Source organism: Stegostoma tigrinum, unplaced genomic scaffold (genome assembly GCF_030684315.1).
Source record: "Stegostoma tigrinum isolate sSteTig4 unplaced genomic scaffold, sSteTig4.hap1 scaffold_58, whole genome shotgun sequence".
NCBI lineage: Eukaryota > Metazoa > Chordata > Chondrichthyes > Orectolobiformes > Stegostomatidae > Stegostoma > Stegostoma tigrinum.
Genome location: NW_026728516.1, coordinates 601338 through 623707, shown reverse-complemented (window position 1 = coordinate 623707; position 22370 = coordinate 601338). Strand labels below are relative to the sequence as shown.

Below are 22370 nucleotides of genomic sequence, written 5' to 3'. Positions count from 1 at the left end.
ACACTTTATACTGACAGAGATGGGGAGTGGGGGAATTATACGTAGCAGCGTAAACAGGTGATTGATGAGGAAGGTTCTGAATGCAAGGAGAGCACATCAATTACAAAAGAAAGAGGAGAGATTCAGAATATGCAGTAACTCTGAAGAACTTTTCTTTTCAATGCAAGGAGTTTTAAAGGTAAAGCTTATGAACTCATGGCTATGGCAGAAACTTGTCTGTGAGATGGACAAAACAAGCACCGATGTATGGCTCATGGAATTAGTCAAATTGATCTTACCAAGACCTCATCACCTCAGTTGGTCAGAAAGAGCACATCTGGATCTTCAATAGAGTATTGAGTCACATCAGCCAGGCAGGGCTTAAAATTAAACCACAGAAAGCATGTTGGGATGACAGGGAGTGACGTGTCTGGGATATCAGTCAGATAGGGGCAGAGGATAGTCCCGAAAAAACAAAAGAATGCGATTTTAAACTACCGAGTCACACACTGGGAAAGGAGTAAGTCAAGCTTTAGGAATGTTTAATTATTGCAGGAATTATGTGGAAAATTTTCAGAACTGGCACAACTATTAAAAGCTCTGACATCAGCCAGGAGCCAGAGAGTCAACATATACACAGACAGTCCTGATGTCTTTGGTATAGTTCATGGTCATATATTGGCCTGGCCTCAGCGAGGGTACGTCACCTTGTCTGGGGGCCACATACAGCACGAAGACCAGATTAAAGAGTTGATGGAAGCAGCTAATTTTGTGACAGAAGCAGCAGTAATGAAGATTAGAGCTCACAGGAAAACAAAAACCCCACAACAACAGGGCAATGAGTATGCCGGTCAGGCAGCTAAATAATAACTACTTATGCACTAAAAATGTTATTGCTATCAATATGTCCATTAATTTCTGGCCTCTCAATCTCAGCTTTCACAACAGACTTGAAATGTTTAGAAACATCCTTAATCATAGCACCAGGCAATTAACAAACCATCCTGAACTTACACTCACTGCCACAAAATCTCCTGTTTAGGCCTCTGACAGGACAGTCCCCTACAACAATAATTCCATTAAATCTTGTGAAATGCTGCGTAACACAAGAATCATTCCAAGTGTCCAAAAAGCGAATGGTCTTTCCATTTCCTCAGAGAGACTCCGTCCTTCAACAGTCCCAAAAGCTGAATATCTGGCAGAGAGATAGCCGCTGGAGACAGTCACACGTCTATCCTAACTGTGCTGGGTCATAGAGCTGAACACGTCTGGCTCTGATGAAACTGCTGGTTCCATTAATGAAGCCCAAGGTCCCATCCTATCTCCTCAATGCATTCTGGTTCTGTTCTCTCTCCAATAAAGATTTGTGCACAGTAACTCCCCGCTCCCTGCTCTTTGCATCTGTGCCATTCAAATATATATTTCCCTTCCACGTTGTTTCCCTCAAAATGCATAAACTCACTGTGTGCTCTAAAGAAGAGATGTTTTCTATTCAAAATATTAATTATAGCCCCACAATTCCTGCCACGTAGAAAACAGTGCAGTACAGCAGCAGCAGAAGCCCTTTGGCCCATCACGTCTATTATCATATTGATGCCATTCTGAAGTAATACAATCTGCCTGGACATGATCTATATCCCTCTCTTCCCTGCCTGTTCATATGTCTGCCTAACTGCCTCTTAAATGTCGTGATTGATCGTTTCTGCTTCTATCACCTCCCAAGAGAGTACATTATGGCCGCCTGTCACTTTCTGTATAAGAAATGTGCCTCATACAACTCTTTTTAACTTTCCGCCTCTAACCTTAATCCATTTGCCCCTAGAATTTGTCATTTTCACCTGAGGAGAAAGGCTCAGACTGTCCACTGGCTCCCTCTCAGGTCGCCCTTCAGCCATTGACTTTGTGTAGTGATAATAACCCAAGTTTGTCCAAGCTGGGCAAAATCCTGGTTAACCTCTTCTGCAACCTCTCCAAAGCCTCCGCACCCTTCCTGTAATGTCGTGATCGAAACTGCACGCGTCACTCCAAAGGTGGCGAATTACAACTTTATATTCAGCCCTCTGACAGACGAAAGCAAGCATGCCATAGTCCTCCTCTACCACTTTATGCATAGGTGTTGCCACTATCAGAGCGCTCTCGACTTGCACTTGAAGATTCGTCTGTCTGTCAGTGCTATCTTCCATTTATTGTTTACATTCCCCTTGCAATTGGCCTCCCAGAATGCATGACCTCATAGGTACGTGTGCGTGTATGTATGGTCTCAGCTCTGATCATTGTGGGACAGCACTAGCCCCAAACTCCAGTCAGAAAAATACACTCCACAATTGTGGACGGGTGAAATATCAAACAGGAGTGTTGTGTTCTGTGTTCAGCAGCACGGGCAACCTTTATCCGGAGCTCCTTTGCAATGCATTGTGGGAGATTTTCTGGTGCTGTCTCACTCCCCCCCCCCCCACCAAGTGCAGCATTTTTATACATTTCATATGACAATAGTGACATACAATGTCAATGTAATTGTTAGCCATATTTGCCTAATCGATGCATCCAGTCCAGTAAACACATGGCTAATGGCTTTACAGAACTTGGTGCTCCCACAGTCTGTTGATGTTTACCTGATTCCTTTATTATTTGCCTTTAGAATACCTGTTGTTAAATCACATTTCAATCCTGACAGTTTTATACTCCTTCCCAAACATTTATCAGCTGCACCACATTAATTACCAATAACCTCAATACTCCCTTATCACTGAGGACTCTTCCAAATTTTGTGTTGGGCTTTATTTTCGCTGTTAACCAGAATTCATGACATTAGAAATGATATCAATTTCTACTACTTATTGTAAGTTCTTTAAAATAAACTCTAATTTAAGGTTACTACAGTTCTGTGACAGCTGATAGATTGGGAGCGGCCCCTCTCTCACTTGGCCTGAGAAATCAAACAAAGTCTCTCCGACTTGCAGTTCTAGTTTAAAGTCCTCGCACTCAGATGCGGCCAATGAGTTTGGAACCAGTATTTAATTCATGGATAAATCTTTAATGTCTCTTCTCTAAACACTCTACGTCTCTAATTTTCTTCACTGAGTGAGACAGCATCTATTCGAATTACATAGATGAGAGTGAAATTCAATCTCTTTACAAATTTACTGGGTCATTAAAATAAACTTGTTTATATTCTTCAAATTTTGAGGTGAGATAACCACAACTTCGCTCTATTTTGTAATCTGTCTGTCACTTTTCCGTCGGTCACTGGATGGTTATCTCTCTACAGTCATATTTACTGTGTTTTTACAGCCGTCTATTGTCCCCACTCCCAGCTATGGTGCTTTTTCGATGTTCTGTTGACACCATTTAATATGTTAGCCAGTCGGTCAATGAGGGAATTGGTCATGTTTTACAGAGGCTTCAAAATTTCAATAGCATCAAATATAATGTGGGAAATTTTTCTGTCTGGCTGACCTGTTTTAGCCTGAGCTTGATAACTTCTGTCCACAATTCTATGCATTTTCTGCAGACTCTGAAACTGCTCATCGATTGTAGTTCTCTATCTAATGTGTTTCCTGTCACTATCACCTGCTCTTGCTATTTCCAGTGATCCTTTCTTTGAAGGCCTGCAGACCTTTCTCAGAGTTAAACTCCCTCCTACCCAGCTGTAATCGTAAGAGCTTGGAAGACAATTGTTTCGTGGTAGTGGAACAACAATCGAGCACTTGTACTTCCTGTCAGGCCAAAATCTACATGCACAAGCTTATATCCTGGCACAACAGTCACACTTTTTCCTAGACATTCCACGACTGACCCAGCCCAGAGATCCTGCTGGCCTTCACAATGTTTTGGTTCAGAGGTGAAAAGTTACAGTCTCCGGGCTTGGGGTCATGGTCACATTTTGCCTTGTAATGGTGACATTGGTAACACATGTTGAGAATCCTAAGACCCTATGTAAAGTGGGCCACCACGCAGCCTGTTTAAATCAATTACTAGCAATTTCAATTCTTCCCCTTTCAGGCTCATACCTACACTAAATCCATAGCGATACATGAGCATACAGTTTGCAGGTAACATAGATACTGTGGTCACATAAATCATATTGCCATTCCACTTTGCCCACACAGAAACCTCACTGGTCTTTGTTCTAATCCCATAATTCAGACGTGATTATATGTAATACTTATTGAGGTCCATATTAATCAATTCACTTTCATTCTTATTTCAGTTCACTGCGTGCCTGCCACAGCCAGCTTCACCCCTTCCCTTTCCATACTGCCATAAAACACATTTCCATCACTATCACTCCCAGGGTTATGTCCTGAACATGATTCACAATTTAACCTTCCCATTACAATGTCATATATGCAGTCAAACGTCCCTTCCTCTGGTTCAGTTGCTTTTAGAATGCATGACTAACTCCCAAAGTGGGCGATGACGGTTTTCCACCAGCCTGTGAAGAACAGGAACCCAACACAACTTGCCGAAAGGGTTAATGATCATGTTTGGCCTTTGTATGCTTTCAAATGGGACCATTGCTTCTACTTTGGCCCCCACTTTAACATCGACAAAAGTGCATATTTCATCTGTAATAATCACCTACTCGGGTCTGACCCATCATGGTCACAGTGCCACACGATCAAGTAATATTTTCACCAGGACCTGATTTCCTGGATTAGGAATGCCAGCTTGGATGTTTCTATGCTCCCTTTCCCAATCTCTGATTCCCTGTCCATCTGCAACTTTCCCTCTCAGCTCATGCAGATGCTTTGCCAGTTCCCTCTCAAATTGTTTCACCCTATCTGTTCCGTAGCACATTTCCGGCCGTTCTCCTACCGCGTCCTCCTGCAGCTGCATAGCCTGCCTAGTCGCAATTCAAAAGGTGTACACTTTGCTGGGGATAACCTCAGTTTCATTAGAATGGTGGGGTGTACTCTAAACCAATCTTGCCTTGTCTCTGTCAGGGCCTTTGACCAGTTTTCAGTGTTCGGTTAAATTGTCATACCTGAACTTTGGGGCTGGTATGGGAGATGGAATCTCTGTTCAGTTCCTAACAGTACGCATGCCTGTTTAATTTCTGTCCCTGTACAATGTGTCCTTTTCCAGAAACGGCAGGGGAATGCTTCCACCCACCCATTAAATCTCAAGTGAAGCGATCATGCTAAATTAGTGACAGTGCGCAGGGATGTGCAGGCTCAATCAGTTAACTGGGTAATTGTGGGGTTACAGTGATAGGGTGGACTGGGTCCCTCCTCAAAGGGTCAATGTGGACTTGATGGACGAAATGACCCATCCTGAATGTAGGGAGTCTATAATCTGTGATCTGAAGTAAGACTGGATGAGCTGGGTCAGAGACTGTATCAACTGGGCATGTACTCTCTAGAATTTAGGAGAATGAGTGGGGGATGGCAGAGAAACATAAAATTCTGATGAGCCTGGATGGGCTATATGGAGGAAGAGTAATCCAGATGATGAGGAAATCTCGATCTAGGGGTCACAGCCTTAGAGTAAACCATTCAGGACTGAGATGACGAAGAAATTCTTCACCCAGAGTGCCAACCTGTAGAATTCTCTCCCAAACAAGGCTGCTGGGGCCAATTAATTTGATATAGTCGAGATGGAGCTGGTTGTTTCCCTTGCGGCTAAAGGGAGGAAGGAGTATGGAGAGAGGGCAGGACTGGGATAATGAGATTACAAAATCAGTCGTGATCATATTGAATGGTTGTGCAGGCTCAAAGGGCCAAATAGCCTACTCCTGCATCTATTTTCCTTTTTTCTACATGTGTAGACCATTCAGCATTTTTTTTCTCGGTCAGGGGCCTGTACAATCCATCTGCAATTGTTGCCATGAGCCCCCTGGGTTATGACTGCTGACTGCATTTAATCTTGATTGTTTTCCCTGACTCTGTGTGTCCAGACTACATGCCTTTGATAACATTTTATTAAATCGCTCCCTATTCCACGTCACCACCAGCAACGCCACCATCTGATATTGCATGTTTAGGGAAAAGATTAAACCAGTACAAAGTGAATTTGATCGGTTAGGTAAAATGTTTAAAAAGAAACCTGACAAGTTGTGCTTTCTTGTTTACTCCCAATGCCAAACGAGGTAGGGAGAACAAGGTTAAAGGAGGCAAATCGATGGTGAAAATCTGGTGTATTGTTCAGGGATTCAGGTTTTTGGATAATTGGAATGCCTTTTTGGGATAGAAAAGACATGTTCCAAAAGAATGGGTCTAATGTAAACTGGAAAGGGATCAATATCTCAGCAAGGAGCTTTGTTCATTCCATTAAAGGAGACTTTATACTGACAGAGAGGGGGAGTGGGGGAATTATACGTAGCAGTGTAAACAGAAGGATTTATGGGGAAGGTTCTGAATGTGAGGAGAGCACATCAATTCCAAAAGAAAGATGAGAGAGTCAAAATATGTAGTAATGCTGAAGAATTTTTCAATGCAAGGTGTCTTAAAGGTAAAGCTGATGAACTCATAGCTATGACAGAAACTTGTCTGTGAGATGGACAAAACCGGCAGCTCAATGTTCCAGGTTTTAGGTGATGTAGGAACAATAGAAAAGGGGTGTGTGTGTGTGTGTGTGTGCGTGTGTGTTTTATTAAGGAATACACAACTGCTTTAACTAGGGAAAATATTTTTGAAAAATTGTCCACTCCCACACAGAATGAATGAAGAAAGGGAAGATCACTTTGATGGGATTGAACTCTCAGCTCACCAATAGTAAGAGAGAAATTGAGAAACAAATATGTCGACAGATCTCAGATTATATGGATTCTCTTACAAGAAAAGGAGTAAAACTGGACTTCTTTTGGACAGTAAGGCAGGGAAAGTTACTGAAATGAATGTGGCAGAACACTTTGGGTCTAGTGATCATAATTCTGTTAGTTTCAAAATGGTCATGGGAAAGGATAAGCCTTCCATAAGTGTTAGAGTTTTGAACTGGAGTAAGGCAAATTTCAATGGTATGAGACAAGAACTTACAAAAGTTGATTGGAGTAGACTGTTGGCAGGCAAAAGGGCATTTGACAAGTGGGAGACCTTCAAGAGTGTGATGACGTGAGTTCCTGTTAGAGTGCTGGGTAAGGCTGGTAAGATTAAGGAACAATGGATGAATAAGGATGTTGAAGTTCTAGTCGAGAATAAAACAGAACTTTATTTCTGACATAGACAAGTTGATTCAATTGAATCTCTTAATCAATATAGTGCGCGGCATTGTTAAGAGACAAATCAAGGAGACAAAGAGGGAATATGAGATAAATTTGTAAAGGTAAAGGATTAATCCAGAAAGATTCTACAAATACTTTAAGAGCAAGAAGGTAACCAGAGAGGGGGCAGGGCCTTTTAAAGATCAAATACATCATCTTTGTCTTGAACCCCAGGAGATGGGAGAGATACAAAATGTATATTTCTTGTCAGCTTTTACTGTGGAGAAAGAAATGGTGTCTGGAGAATGCAGAGAAATAAACTTTGATGTTCTCAAAAAAACTTCATGTGAAAAAAAGGGGAAGTTTGGGAGCTCATGGAGAATATAAAGGTCAACAAATCTCTGGGACTGGATCTAATGTATCCCAGAATGTGTGGGAAATAAGGGAGGAAATTATTAGATTCTTGGCAAAAATATTTGCATCATCTGTAACTACAGGTGAAGTACCTGATGACTGGAGGGTGGTTAATGTTAAATCTTTCTTTAAGAAAGATGGTATGGTGAAACTGGGGAACTATAGACCTGCGAGACTGACTTAAGTTGTGGGTGAATTGTTGAAAGTGAATATAAAGGACAGGATTCATGGACATTTAGAGGCAAAAATTGATTAGGGGTAGTCAGCATGGTATTTTCTGAGGAAAATCATGATCTCAAACTTGATTGTATTTTTTGAGGAGGGTACCAAAACAATGGTTAATGGCAGAGCAGTAAACAAGGTTCTGCATGGTAGACTAATTAGTAAAGTTAGGATTCATGGTGACCTTGTCAATTGAATATGGAACTGGCTTAACGGCAGGAGCCAGACAGTAATGGCGGAGGTAACAAAGTGTGAAACTGGATGAACACAGCAGGACAAACAGCATCTCAGGAGCACAAAAGCTGACGGTTCGGGCCTACACTCTTCATCAGAGAGGGGGATGGGGAGAGGGTTCTGAAATAAATAGGGAGCGAGGGGGAGGCGGACCGAAGATGGAGAGAGGAGAAGATAGGTGGAGAGGAGAGTATAGGTGGGGAGTTAGGGAAGGGATAGGTCGGTCCAGGGAGGACGGCAGAGGGTTGTCTTTCAGACTGGAGGCCTGTGATCAGGAGGGTTCCACCAGGATCAGTTCTGGGTTATCTTTTGTCATTTCATATAAATGATTTGGATGAGAATATAGAAGGAATGGTTAGTAAGTTTATGGGTTACACCAAAATAGTGGCATAATAGACAGTGAAGCAGGTTATCTTAGATTACAAAGGGATCTTGATTAAATGGGCTTAAAAACTGGCATATTGTATTCAGTCTGAATAAATGTGAGGTGTTGAATTTTGATGCAACAAACAAGGGCAGGACTTATACAATGAATGGAAGGGCCTTAGGTAGTGTTTGAGAACAGGGGACCTAGGGGTGCAGGTACATTTCTTTTTAAAAGATTGCAACATATATACCCACAGGGTGGTTAAAAAGGCATTTGGCATTCTTGCCTTCATTGCTCAGTCCTTTGATTATGAGTTGGGATGTTATCTTGAGGTTGCACAGGTCATTGGTGAGGCCTTTTCCGGAATACTGTGTCCAGTTCTGGGTGCCCAGTTATAGGAAGGATATTATCAAACTGTACACTGTTCAGAACAGACTTACCACGATGTTGCCTGGCATGGGAGGTTTGACTTATAAAGTTAGGCGTGCACCTTCTTCATTGAAGTGTAGGAGGTTGAAAGGCGATCTAATAGAAGTTTATGAAATAATGAGAGCTACAGATAGAGTTGATGGTAGTTGTCTTTAGATGGGGAATTTCAAAACCAGGGGACACACTTTTAAAGTGAGAGGAGAAAGATGTCAAAAAGAAAAATGTGATGAGGCATTTTTTTTTTACATAGAGGGTGGTTTGTGTGTGGAATGAAATACCTAAGGATGTGGTGGATGCAAGTATAATTACAACATTGAAAAGGCATTTGGATAGGTGTATGAATGGGAAAAGTTTGAAGGGATAATGGGTCAGGAGCAGGCCAGTGGAACTAGTTCAGTTTGGGGTAATGGTCAGCATGGACTGGCTGGACTGAAGAGTCTGTTTCTATGCTGTATGACTCTGAATTTAAGAAGTAATGGAGGTAATGAGCATACACTCACAGAAAAGATGCTGAACCTTGATAAAGCTCGGGTGAGGTCAGTCAATTATCGCATCCAACTCTGGTCAGGAAGGATACGAGGGCTCTTGAAAGTGTGGAGTACACATTTACTATAGTAGTTCATTGAAAAAGAAAACATCTCCAACCCCCAGGTGCTCAGTGAAAAGCAGGGACCATTCTGTCCTCAACACGTGGGACATTGGGGCCAATATTCTGGCGGTAAGCTGGGCCTCTCGCCATCTGAAACCTGCATCCCTTTTCAGTTTACTGCAAAATGCATGAACAAGAAGTTCTAATTCGGATCTACAGTTGTACACAAGTGGTGATAAAGCCTCCCAGACCACACACACCTTCATCCCAGGTCCCAAGATGACTTTCCATATTAAGCAGAGGTTCACCTGCACATCTGCCAATGTGGTATACTGTATCCATTGTACCCAGTGTGGCTTCCTCTACATTGGGGAAACCAAGCGGAGGCTTGGGGGCCGCTTTGCAGAACACTTCCGCTCGGTTCGCAATAAACAACTGCACCTCCCAGTCGCAAACCATTTCAACTCCCCCTCCCATTCTATAGATGACATGTCCATCATGGGCCTCCTGCAGTGCCACAATGATGCCACCCGAAGGTGGCAGGAACAGCAACTCATATTCTGCTTGGGAACCCTGCAGTCCAATGGTATCAATGAGGACTTCACCAGCTTCAAAATCTCCCCTTCCCCCACCGCATCACACAACCAGGCCAGCTTATCACCTCCCCCCACTTCACCCCAAAACCAGCCCAGCCTGTCTCTGCCTCCCTAATCTGTTCTTCGTCTCACCCATCCCTTCCTCCAACCCCAAGCCGCACCTCCATCTCCTACCTACTAACCTCATCCCACGTCCTTGACCTGTCCGTCTTCCCTGGACTGACCTATCCCCTCCCTAGCTCCCCACCTACACTCTCTCCACCTATCTTCTTTAGTCTCCATCTTCGGTCCGCCTCCCCCTGTCTCCCTATTTATTCCAGAACCCTCACCCCATCCCCCTCTCTGATGAAGGGTCTAGGCCCGAAACGTCAGCTTTTGTGTTCCTGAGATGCTGCTTGGCCTGCTGTGTTCATCCAGCTTCACACTTTGTTATCTTCATTATTTCCCCGATGTCCTTGTCCTTTGTTCCTTTACGTGCTCCGACAATACCTGCAATCACCCGCTTACGTCAGTCAAAATGACGCTGCGCCTGCGTGCAAACACCAGCCGGAACGTTACTGCTCTGAGGAAGGGACACCGGACACGAAACGTTAACTCTGTTTTGTTTTCTTCACAGATGCTGCCAAACCTGCTGAGCTTTTCCAGCAACTTCTGTTTTTGTTCTTAATTTACAGCATCCGCAGTTGTTTCAATTCAGACTGATCTCTTGTCGGCGCTCAGCCCCACCCCTTGCTGTTTCCGATTGGGTGGAGGACCGACCACGCCAAATTGGTCCTCCAGTCCCGCCCCTTCCTTTCTATTGGCGCAAACCCGCTGTCAATCACGCGTGCGTGGCGTATGGGTAGGGGAGAAGTCACCTTCCTGTTCCCCGTTTCCCCTGCTGTTGCTCAGCTTCAGGAGTGAGAGGGTTCACTGTGAGGTGGTGAAGGAACGTGTCTCAGCTGCTCTCTATGGTTCACAGCTCCTAGACTCGGAACATAAGCTCCTTTACATTTTTGCAGTCAGTTAGAACAAAGGAAATGCTGAAAACGCGCTGGCATGATGAAGTTGTATCAGAGATATTGGGAACTGCAGATGCTGGAGAATCCAAGATAATAAAATGTGAGGCTGGATGAACACAGCAGGCCAAGCAGCATCTCAGGAGCACAAAAGCTGACGTTTCGGGCCTAGACCCTTCATCAGAGAGGGGGATGGGGTGAGGGTTCTGGAATAAATAGGGAGAGAGGGAGAGGCGGAACGAAGATGGAGACTAAAGAAGATAGGTGGAGAGAGTATAGGTGGGGAGGTAGGGAGGGGATAGGTCAGTCCAGGGAAGACGGACAGGTCAAGGAGGTGGGATGAGGTTAGTAGGTAGATGGGGGTGCGGCTTGGGGTGGGAGGAAGGCATGGGTGAGAGGAAGAACAGGTGAGGGAGGCAGAGACAGGTTGGACTGGTTTTGGGATGCAGTGGGTGGAGGGGAAGAGCTGGGCTGGTTGTGTGGTGCAGTGGGGGGAGGGGACGAACTGGGCTGGTTTAGGGATGCGGTGGGGGAAGGGGAGATTTTGAAGCTGGTGAAGTCCACATTGATACCATTAGGCTGCAGGGTTCCCAAGCGGAATATGAGTTGCTGTTCCTGCAACCTTCGGGTGGCATCATTGTGGCACTGCAGGAGGCCCATGATGGATATGTCATCTAAAGAATGGGAGGGGGAGTGGAAATGGTTGGCGACTGGGAGGTGCAGTTGTTTGTTGCGAACTATGCGGAGGTGTTCTGCAAAGCGGTCCGCAACACATCCTACCTCACACCCCGCCCCCGTCACAACCACCCAAAGAGGATCCCCCTCGTTCTCACACACCACCCTACCAACCTCTGGATACAACGCATCATCCTCCGACACTTCCGCCATCTACAATCCGACCCCACCACCCAAGAATTTTTTCCATCCCCACCCCTGTGTGCTTTCCGGAGAGACCACTCTCTCCATGACTCCCTTGTTCGCTCCACACTGCCCTCCTACCCCACCACACCCAGCACCTTCCCCTGCAACCGCAGGAAATGGTACACGTGCCCGCACACCTCCTCCCTCACCCCTATCCCAGGTCCCAAGATGACATTCCACATTAAGCAGAGGTTCACCTGCACATCTGCCAATGTGGTATACTGCATCCACTGTACCTGGTGTGGCTCCCTCTACATTGGGGAAACCAAGCGGAGGCTTGGGGACCGCTTTGCAGAACACCTCCGCTCAGTTCGCAACCAACAACTGCACCTCCCAGTCGCAAACCATTTCCACTCCCCCTCCCATTCTTTAGATGACATGTCCATCATGGGCCTCCTGCAGTGCCACAATGATGCCACCCGAAGGTTGCAGGAACAGCATCTCATATTCCGCTTGGGAACCCTGCAGCCATATGGTATCAATGTGGACTTCACCAGCTTCAAAATCTCCCCTTCCCCCACCGCATCCCTAAACCAGCCCAGTTTGTGCCCTCCCCCCACTGCACCACACAACCAGCCCAGCTCTGCCCCTCCAACCACTGCATCCCAAAACCAGTCCAACCTGTCTCTGCCTCCCTAACCTGTTCTTCCTCTCAGCCATCCCTTCCTCCCACCCCAAGCCGCACCCCCATCTACCTACTAACCTCATCCCACCTCCTTGACCTGTCCGTCTTCCCTGGACTGACCTATCCCCTCCCCACCTCCCCACCTAAACTCTCTCCACCTATCTTCTTTTCTCTCCATCTTCGGTCCGCCTCCCCCTCTCTCCCTATTTATTCCAGAACCCTCACCCCATCCCCCTCTCTGATGAAGGGTCTAGGCCCGAAACATCAGCTTTTGTGCTCCTGAGATACTGCTTTGCCTGCTGTGTTCATCCAGCCTCACATTTTATTATCTGGCATGATGAAGTTTCCAATTTGAAAATGATTGTGGCCGTGATGGTCCGAGAATGTAAAGCCTTAGAGTGATAATCCTGTTCCACTCAATGTAAGCCAATAACAGCAATGATTTGCATTTGTGTGGACCGTTTTAGATATTCATCAAACTAAAATGTTTCAAACATTGGTGAAAAAAGTTTATTTTACATTGAATATCTTAAAGAAGGTTAGAGAGGTTTAAGGAGGCAATTCCGGATCTTGTTGGCTCACCAGCTGAAAATGGTGAATGCTGTGTTGCGTGGGGTTTCGGAAAACGTTTGTAGCAAGTGAAGATTACCTACATTGTGGAAATAGGCCCTTCGGCCCTGCAAGTCTACACAGCCCCTTGAAGCATCCCACTCAGACCCATCCCCCTGTAACCCACACACCCCTGAACACTACAGGCAATTTAGCATAGCCAATCCACCTACCTGCGCAGCTTAGGACTGAGGGAGGAAACCAGAGCACACCCACACAGACACAGGGAGAATGTGCAAACTCCACACAGACATTTGCCGGAGGCTGGAATCGAACCTGTGTCCCTGGTGCTGTAAGGCTGCAGTTCTAGCCACTGAGCCACCATGCTGCCCTAGATCTTAAGACTGGAAGAGTTTAGAGGAACTGTAACAGACAGTACCACAGCTGTACAAGAGGTGTCTGCTGTTGGAAACAATGTAATGAATACTGTTCGGAGGACAGGTCCGCCGAACCAAAACTTTAACCATGATTTCGGTCTACAGATGTTGTCAGATCTGCTGAACTTTTACCAGAAAATTCTGTTGTTGCGTTAATAATAGATACTGTATCATGCCCTTACAAACTGTCATTGATATCTGGCAAAGAGGTCTTGGTCTGCTCGATAGTTACTGGTGTTCCAGAACAAGGTGTTGACCTGGGCACAGCGTTGTAGCCAGGCACATTCAAGGTCTAGGACTTCATGATGAAGACTCTGTAAAGCTTGGGGGAAATTGCTGCCAAGGTGCAGTGGGCAAAGGCCAGTGTACAAAGCTTCCTGTCAAAGTTAATTGGGTGTCCATTCAGTTATTGGACCTCCTGGTGCCTGGAATGCATGTAAATACAGGTTGGGTGAAGTAAATTATGTCTTTGGTTTGTTTGGTTTGTCTTTGGATGCAGACATAGAGTTGTACTGCGTGGACACAGACCCTTCAATCAACCCATCCATGCCAATCAGATATCCTAAATTAAGCTACCCCCATTTGGCCCACAACAAAACACTTACTCCTTATGTACCCATCCAGATGCCTTTTGAATGCACTTGCTTCAGCTTCTACCATGTCCCTGCTAGCTCATTTCATACACGCACCACTTTCCACATGAAAACATTGCCCTAAGCCCCATACATTTACTTTCCCTTCACCTTAAACATATAGACCTCTATAAGGTCACCCCTCAGCCTTTGACGCCTCTCTGACAAATATACCCCTCCCCAACTCAGGCTAATCAGTCTCTCCCTATAGCTTATACCTAGCAACTGTGGGAATATTATTGCAATTTTTTTCTCAACCCTTTCAAGTTTCGCTCAACATCCTGATGGTAGCAGGGAGAACAAAAGTGCACACTGCATTCCAAAAGTAGACTAACCAATGTGCTGTGAAGCAACAACATGACCTCCCAAATCTTATATTCAATGCAACGACCAATAAAAGCAAGTCTAGCAAATACCTTCTGCCCTATACTGCCCTTTGGTTCATCTGAAGCAATTGTCTCAGCAATTGGTCTTCAAAATTACGAACCTCATCTTTAATGTCAAGTATGGTCCAGCCACTTGTTAGCTTAATCCTTTATCATCATAAATTTCAGTTTTACTGGTGTTCCATGATGTCATGCAAATTCAAGTGAATCCCATTTTGTGATATCACACCACAGTCTTGTGCCAAACGTCAACATGATTTGGCGTACATACCCTTGAGTTTAAGGTTAATTTCAGTATGGCACCTCGGAATTCAAATTGCTTTTGCAAAGTTAATTGTAATTCATAATTCACAAAGAATGTAAAAAGCATGTGAATGATTGGTATCCAACAATCTTAATTATTAAATACTCACATTCCAATTTTTCACGCTATTTTATCAAATGTATTATCAGGTATGAAGTTGCAACATTAATGTTGGAAATTTGTCACATGCAGAGCCTGATTAAAGTCGTAGCAGCTGAAGGTGTGTGGGCTGAAGACACTACGCCGCAGAATTCTTGCAGTGATATCCAGGCGCTGAGACGATTGCACTCCAGTAAGTACAATTATCTTCCTTTTTTCTTCAGGAGTACTCCAACCAGTGTAATATTTTCACACTAATTCAAATTTTGGTCCTTGATGCGACTCTCTATCTAATGCTTCCTTGATATCACAGGCAAACATTTCCCAGCTTGCTCTAGGTCTTTCAACAAGGGTATGCAGTGAGTTGAAATGAAAGTTTGAACCCAGTCCTGCAGCCAGAGTACCTGGATGGTCTCTCCCGATTGTGAAAGTTCTGGTGCATCTGCAGATTGACTCACTGTGACTCCTTCCCTGCAGTCAAATCAGAGCTTCGGCTGGAACTAGGTCAGTGAATTCCCAGTTCAGACCAGAATGCAAATCTCTTTCCACATTTCTCACGTTTCCATGGTTTCTCTAAATCAACAATACATTTATTTCTGATCAGCTGAATCCTTGTCCAAACACAGAACATGGTAATGTCTGCTCTCTATAGTGAACAGTGATATTTCCTTTAATGTTCAAAACCCAGGTATATTCAGATAACTATGAACTAGCAATCTGTCAGATTCTGATTTGCTGTTTGGGTTGAGTTTCCCAACTGCACATCCAATCATGGAATCCTGACATTGCAGAATGAGGCCATTTGGCCAATCAAATTTGTCCAACCAATGAGAAGCATCCGACCCAGATACACCTCCTTACCTCTTCACATAGCCCTCCATTTCCCGTGGTTAAAACACCTCACCTATACATCCCTGGAAGCAACGTGCAATTTAGCATGGCCAATCCACTGACCTGCACATTTTTGATCTGTGGGAAGAACCCACGCAGACACGGGCTCAGTGTAATAATTCCATACAGTCAGCTGAGTTCAGAATCGGCCATCCAAGGCAGCAGGGTGAAGCATTGAAACACCTTGCTGCCCCCCTCTAATATTCTGTGCAGCCTATTCATCTGAAATTTAAAGAAAAAACTGGGAAAAAGTGCAAGCGAACACAAAAGCACAAGGGCAGGTTGTGAAATGGAGCTGAATGAAACTGGAAATTTTTGGGGCTGCCATGGGAGAAAGTTGTCACGAAAGCTGCTGGATTCTCATTATAAACACAGCTTGTTCACTCCCATTAGTTGGAGGACCAGCGACTCCCGCTCTGTCCTACAGTCCCACCCATCGTTCTCTCCCATTGGTTGGGCTAATTGATTGATGGCCTTCTCTGCCGATTCAGCGGCAAGGTTTGCAATCGTTATGAGCATGCTCCAACCATAAGTGAACGCGACGACGGCACTTAGAGCGGTTGCCATGACTTTTGGAATTGTGGGTATGTCCACAGTCAAGAGCGAGTCTGTCTCGTATTTGCATCTCAGTTTAGAAAGCGGATCGAGAGAGCAATATTCAGGTGAAGGTCACTCTGCAACTGAGAGCATTTATGGAGCTGTTAGCCAATTATCAACAATAGAGCAAACGTTTTCCTGGAACAGAAAAATAATTTGCTGGAGAAATGCAGGAGGTGTGACAGCATCAAACAGAGAAAGCAGTTACGATTTCAAATTCAGTGGCTCTTTGTCAGAAATGAAGTTGTTTCAGTTTATTGTATTAGCTCCAGTTTGTATTTTGAATAGAAGTTCGGAATAGTGCTCGAATTTTTTTCAATGAATTCCACACGCAACAAGATGCCATCTAACCTCCGCCATCTGTCTTCATTAGCAGCATACCAATCCACTTAGATATTTCACATTTTGAAAAGCATTGTCCATCCATACTGACCCTTTCTCTGGTCAACAGATGTGAAACGTTAACTCTGACTCTTCTTCACAGATGTTGCCAAACTTGCTGAGGTTTTCCGGCAAATTCTGTTTTTGTTCCTGATTTATGGCATCCACAGTTCTTTAGATTTTTATGGCAGCGTCACTGGACCTGAAGCATTAATTCTGATTTCTTTTTCTTCCTCACAGATGCTGTCAGGCTTGCTGACTATTCCAGCAACTTTTGTTTTTGCTCCTGATACACACCATCCAAAATTCTTCAGGTTTTTAAAAATTATTTTGCATTATGTCTGTTCTCCATCTGTCTTCTACCCTCCACACCGTTTCCATTGATGTTTACTGAGGATTTCCTATTAGTACCAAGGACTGTGATTGAATCGGGGAGGTGGTTACATTGCAACTACATCTGAATCTTCTCCCAACTGAGAAAGAGCTCGAAAATTAATCACAGTTTCTGAGTAGGCTATAAATTGCACATGAATTGAATGATTTCGGCCATCTGTTGGGATGAGAGAACTGAAAAACACAGCCAATGGTTTAAATCTAAAAGACAAATAGTGAACTTGAGTGACAATCAGCAAATCAGGACATAGTCTGATGCACCCCGCCACTAAGCCCCCAACGAAATCGCCAGAGGAATGGGAAGGAAATTGCTTCATTAAACTGGGAGACACGGACAACTGCAGGAGGTTGGAATCACTGGGAAGGGAGCAATGGGAAAAAAAAGATACATCATTGGGTCAGAGAAAGATGACCTACAGTGAGGTACTGAGTTACTCACCTTGAACTATCCCACTCCTGTGCCTGGATGGGTTAACGACCAGGAAGCTGTGAGATGGAAGTTTGCACTGAAATGGGCGTGAATTCGGGTGTGAGTGACAGGCATGTCGGGATATCAACCATGGGGTTTCGAATTGGTGAGTGTTTCTGAGTTTTCTGGCCCTATACTAGTCGTGTTGATGGGTTTCAATTCTCTGCTAGTGTTACATGTTTTCGTTCCCCATTTTTCTCGATCTTTCTCCCATTCCCACTCCCAGAATGCAGGCTCTGGGGCCTCTCGTGAATGAGGGACCAGGGTCTACTTCAGCATTGATTTGGGTGTGCAGAAAATATTTGGTGGAAATAGCAGGAACTCCACCCCAGAATTTCTGGCAGGGGAGAATCTATTTTCTCTCCATCAGCAGGGAAGCACACAGCCCGCAAAGTCTGGGGTGAGCGAGAACATTTTTGAGGTATGTAGAAATGATGAGGGACATAGAAAGAAGAGGCATCACGCATAATTCCCCTTGTTGGATGGATCAATGACCGGGGGCATGAACCAAAGTAAAGGACAGAAAGTTTAGTACAAATTGGAGATTTTTTTCACCCGAAATATAGTGGGAAAATGGAACTCACTGCCTGTAAGTGTGGTACGTGCAGAAATCCTCAGAAAACTTATGATGTATTTAGATAAGTACTTGCAATGCCAAAATATTGGGAATGGGCCACGTGCTGGAAAAGGGATTAGAGCAGTTAGTCTCTTGTTATTTTGACTGGGACAAACTCAATGGGTCGAGGTGTCTCTTTCGTGGCTCTGGACGTGTGGACCCTGAATCCAGTCATGTCTGTGGGGACAGAAATCAGGTGAACTTTCTGACCAGTGGGGAAGGGTGGGGGTGACAGAATGAGTGGGTGAAGCACGGGAAACATTCACTGACAAAAGGGCTCATGTTGCGATATCAGAGGGTGTTGTGGTGGAGAAGTAAAGAGATTTTTTTGTTTAAAAGTGTCCAGATGAAGTATGAAATGTCGCCAGAAATCTGAAATGCAAAGTAAAGACAATCAGTGAGAAGCATAAAGAAAAGAATCAAATGAAAACCATTTAGGCTGAATAGAGATGATTTTCTTTTAACTCACAGAGTGGCGAACATGTGGAATTCTTTGCAAAGGAAGTGGCTGAGTCAAATACATTCACTGTTTTCCAGGAGGAGTTCGATATAGTTCTGAGGGCCAAAGAGATAAAATGATGTGGGGTCCCTGAGCTGGATGATCAGCCGTGATTAATTTGAAGATCAGAACAGGCAAGAAAGGATGAGTGGACGATTCTTACTCCAATTTTTGAAGTTTCCACCATTACCAGAGAAATGGAAAGGATTGACGAGGATAAAGTGAGAGCCAGGAATAACAGCACAATGTATAAATCACTGCGAATGGAGAAATGGGATAAAGACCTGGGATGGATTCAGAGAATGAGTACAGAACAGAAAGGTGCTGTTGTGCACCATATCTGCCACAGTAATGAGGCACACCAAGGTCCATCAACTATCTACAATCTGCGTTTACAAGGCTATGGGATGGTTATGGAGGAACAAGTTGAGATGCAAAACAGGGCCGGAGATCATCCATCACCGCCCTCACCCTCAACCCTTACAGATTACAGAGGTTCATCTTGGCCTGTCCCACTATTTGGCGGGACTGGGTCCAGCTTCACGAAGCTGCCAGCTGATAGTCAGCTGTGTCAACTTGGCCGGGTTGGAATGTTTCAAGGAGCAGATCATGGGCGATATCGGAGCAGGCACCTTCTCTGCTCCTCTTCATCCTCCTGTTGTGGCTCTTTTACTGGAGCTCTGTTGGTGACCGTTTCTAAACTCTTATCTCCACATCCTCGTATTGTACGTGTAGGTGGCTATGGTGAGCCCTCGAATTTTTAAAAGGTCAATGTCTTATCAGTGTTACTTATGCATTTGTTGGAACATTTTTTAAAATTCATAGAGAACCGCTAAATCCATTTTGCCCCTCCAGTTGTTTTTACATAAAACTCCATTCTTGGATGTGAACAAATTTAAGTAGTGTCAAACAGGAAATATTGCCAAACCGCAGCAGTCTGTTGAGCAAGTAGGAGTGGACCATGTGAACCACGAGAATCCCTATGCTTTCTTTCTGAGAATTCTCACGCTGAGATGAGGAATGAACGCAGATAGTTGTAGAAGTCAAGAAACACAATTGACATTTGTGTTGCATTATCACTATAATGAAATGTTCACTAGAATTTCAGAGATATTATATTACAAGATTTATCACAAAGAGACATAATACTGATGATCAAGAGTGTTGCAAAATGTATCAGCTTGAAGGGCAATTTTGAAAAGGAGAGAGTCAGAGATGTTTGAAGCGGGAACTACAGAACTTGAGGCCAATTATTGAGGTTATTAATCGATGGAAAAGGACAATTTCAGATGCTGCCAGGATTGCTGAGTACTTACCGCACTTTCTTTCTGCATCTGTTCTTAGTTCTGAGGACTCAAGGGATCAAATTGTTTGAGGATAAAGGTCCTTCACTCGCAAATCTCCAACCTCAGTAGTTCACTGCAAACAGTGACTGATTTTAACGGTAGTCAACTATTTTATGTGGTAATTTTTCTCCCAAGTCTTGACTTCACAATTGTCCAGATTAATTTCTCTCAATTTAACAACCTGCGTATCTTCTCTTTTCTCCTTTCTTTTCCTGTTTTGAAAGATTGATTTGCAACTTGAGGTGCAGATGAAACCATATCCAGATCTGACAGCCACTCTCTTCATCATAACCAAATTGTCAAAACGTTTTGAACATTGAAGAAAAAATACCACTCATACTGGAGAGGAACACACTTTCTCTCTGTGTGGAAGTGTCTGTGAAGATTCATCTAAAAGGTCAAAACACCAGAGCAGTCATATTAGAGACAGTGTGGAAATGTGGGGATTGTGGGAAGTCTTTTTTTAAAAGAATCATCACAGCTGAAAGCTCACCAACTCAGTCTGTTAAAAAATTGTAATCGTGAGTAATCGTGAATTGGAAGGCAGGAAGCGAGAATTTGTTTGTAAAATAACATTCAGGGACAAGATTGTATGGTACCTTGAAGGGATAGTGCTTTTCTAAGCCTAGGGATTTATACTGAGAGAGAAAAAAAAGTGTCTGCATATAGCTGAAGGTGTACAGCCCGTTCTAAAATTGAAACACGTATCAATTGGCTGTGTGAACGGAAACCTTGTTTTGGTGTTTTGGCAATGAGCTGGAATCAGCCAATTTGTCTCATCCAAGCATTAGCAATTCAAAGACAATTGAATTTAAACCTGGTGGTTTTGATAGTTTAGCATGAATGCTATTGTAATAAAATTGACATGTCATCCCAGTAGATAACGAGAGATTTTGAAAATCAGTGTGAGAATGAATGGTCATCTGAGAAGTAATCATCTATCTCTCACAAGCAATCACTGAGGTCTCTAAGAAAGCACCTGTATCCATAAAAGTCACCATGGTATTTCTAGTTAAGAGCCCTCACAAAGTACTTCACAGAGAAAACATCCCTGACACCCGGATCCGTGGAATAAAGGCATTTATGACGTGAGAGCAGCAGAAATAAAGCGCGTAGACTTTGAGAGACTAAGATTTTATTTTCTTGTCTTACTACTTGGATTATATAAGTGGGACTTATGTTTATTGGAATAGCGTACCAGTAGAACTTAGTCCATTTAGGGAATAGTTAGTAGTTATTGGAAATTGTTCAGTTTGCTTGTAATTGTTTCATTTTGTTCACTATTATTTTTATTAAAAAATAAATGTTTACTTTTTACTTATACAGTGAATACGAGGGACTTTCTTTCATTTAACCTTCCTTTCTCTATAACAAGTCATATTGGGGAGAAACTGTTCACTTGCTCTGTGTGTGGGAAGGTATTCATTCCGTCATTCCTCCCAATGAGAGACCAGCAAATTCACACTGGAGAGAGTCCATTCATCTGTTGTGAACGTGGGAAAGCATTAACTCAATCTCACACTGGAATCAGACCATTCACTTGACCTATTTGAGGGCAAGTGTTTACTCAGTCATCCCACCTGCTGAGACACTAGAGAATTCACAAATAACCAGAGTCTTTTTTTTTAACTTACTGACACCAAGAAACAAACAGTGACAAAAACAAATGCTGGAACGGCTCAACAGGTCGGCAACATCTGTGCAGCGAAGTCAGAGAACGTTTCAGTTCGAGTGACCCTCAGAACTGAAGGTAGCTCAGAAAGTAAGAGTTTGTATGTAGAGTGTGGAATGGCGGGGGGTGGCGGTAATGAGTAAATGATAGAAGGGGCTGGAGCCCAAATATAGAGAAGAACTGTTGGACAGACAAAGGAATGATTAACGATCAGGAACATCGCCAGGCATGCCTAAAAATTAGGTGTCATACTGATGAATCAACCGAACAGGACTTCTTGCATGGCAAGCAGTGTGAGTGGAAAGTGACTGACAGAGATACATGAAGTTGCAGAGCTCGCTGAGCTGGTGAGCTTGATGCAAATGTTTTGTCACCCTACTAGGTAACATCTTCAGTGCACCTCCAGTGAAGCACAGGTATTCTGTCCCTTTTGTTAGTTATATGCCTCAGTTTGCTCGGCTGGTTGTTATTACTTCCGGTTCTGTTTTTCAATGGTTTGTACAAAGGCTCTTGTTCAATGTGTTTTTGACAGAGTTCCAGTTGGAATATCAGGCCTGCAGAAATGCCTGGGCATGTCTCTATTT

General features: G+C 43.9%; 1 long non-coding RNA gene across 3 annotated transcripts; it reads left to right on the top strand.

Moving 5' to 3' along the window:
• Nucleotides 1-12863: 12863 nt before the first annotated feature.
• LOC132208944 (uncharacterized) lies at nucleotides 12864-21355 on the top strand. Of its 3 annotated transcripts, none has more exons than XR_009445043.1 (4): nucleotides 12864-13565; nucleotides 15016-15115; nucleotides 17032-17759; nucleotides 18807-21355. It is a non-coding gene; the product is annotated as an uncharacterized LOC132208944 (long non-coding RNA). The 3 variants fall into 3 exon arrangements; XR_009445045.1 differs by having other exon boundaries at nucleotides 18741-21355; XR_009445044.1 differs by lacking the exons at nucleotides 12864-13565; nucleotides 15016-15115 and adding an exon at nucleotides 16321-16475.
• Nucleotides 21356-22370: the final 1015 nt, after the last annotated feature.